Below are 1243 nucleotides of genomic sequence, written 5' to 3'. Positions count from 1 at the left end.
AAAACATAAAGAAATCCAGAGAGTGCAAAATCGAGAGAGTTCAAGAGAAAAGCCCCTGCTCTAATGGCGACGCGTTCTCGGGCAGCCACCTCCGCCGTTCTCGTGCTGCGACCGCCCTCAGGCCTCCATCTTTAGGTACTTCTTGATTCCACGATTTCTTATTTATGTTTAGGTACTTCTTGATTACACGGTTTCTTATTTACTCTTGAATTTTTTTCTTTTTCTTGGAGGTTTTGGCTAATTGTTTCAAGGAACTACTACATGGTTTCTCTTGAATTTCTCGGATTATTACCTAAAAGGTACTTTGCTTTTGCAAGGGTTCTTGTATAATTAGTTCAGGAAGCATGAGTTCACACAATTTTCCTATTGCATAACAAATTTGTTCAATCCGGTCTTGCTCAAGATTCATGCCATTTGTCCAGGAATTGCATTTATACATATTGCCTGCACTCACAATCTTGATTACACGGTTTCTTGTTTGTTCTTGAATTTATTTTTTTTCTTGGAAGGTTTTGGTTTTCTTTCTTTCAAGGCGGCGTTTCTACAATCAGACTTCCCCCGTGTTCTAGCGGTCAATTTCTCCTATCTCCTGTCATAATGATTATATGTTATTAACTGAAACTTAAGTGCCGCCATCCACTCTCTGTTACTCCAATTTGATCTCAACTTAAAATTTCTGGTTGGACTGTGATTAAACTTCTTAAACCAATCAGTACTTGCCCAACCCATGGGCCAACCAGAATATGAACTCTCAACTACATCTAGAAAGGTATTGTGGTTATGAAATATCTGTTGCATATTATGCCTTTGAATTGGAGAATGCCACAGTTATGTATCTATGTTGTTTTCTTCCCTGTCTTGGTTTCTTCCTAGTTCTGTCTTAATGCAAAGTACAAGGAGACAGAATATGATATGGTTCTTTTTTGTCTTTTTGGTTGCGGTGAATTAAATATGATATTGCTGGTGCCTTGTTGTTATATTACAAAAATGAAGGAAGTATTCTAGTGTTTTCTATTGTCGGGCTCCATTGCCTCTAGAACTTCTGGGAAAAATGAAGAAGATGGCACTTTCATTGTATCACCAGGTGACTAATTACCTTACTTTATATTTTTCAATCATTCTTAAAGCTTATCATATGTATCTAATTCATAATGTGTGAAATCTGAAAGCCAATTTACAATTGAATTGTACATTTTGCACTTGTTCTTTCAGTCATGTATGTGACGTTTTGCCAATTTCACTT

The 1243-nt window shown here is 36.8% G+C and overlaps 1 long non-coding RNA gene across 5 annotated transcripts in view; it reads left to right on the top strand.

Moving 5' to 3' along the window:
* The window catches only part of LOC105174430, a 2148-nt gene continuing 905 nt past the window's right edge, over positions 1 to 1243 (top strand). For 2 of the 5 annotated variants that reach the window (XR_002287987.1, XR_002287985.1), the window contains exons 1-2: positions 1 to 135; positions 231 to 299. This is a non-coding gene — a long non-coding RNA (uncharacterized LOC105174430). Of the gene's footprint in view, positions 136 to 230; positions 300 to 509; positions 572 to 1015; positions 1085 to 1243 lie in introns of those variants that run through there. The other 3 variants (XR_002287988.1, XR_002287986.1, XR_002287984.1) reach the window with 2 other exon arrangements.

This window comes from Sesamum indicum, linkage group LG11, assembly GCF_000512975.1.
Source record: "Sesamum indicum cultivar Zhongzhi No. 13 linkage group LG11, S_indicum_v1.0, whole genome shotgun sequence".
In the NCBI taxonomy this organism is placed as follows: Eukaryota; Viridiplantae; Streptophyta; class Magnoliopsida; order Lamiales; family Pedaliaceae; genus Sesamum; species Sesamum indicum.
The sequence above is the reverse complement of the archived record's forward strand: the minus strand, read 5'-3'. Positions and strand labels throughout refer to the sequence as shown.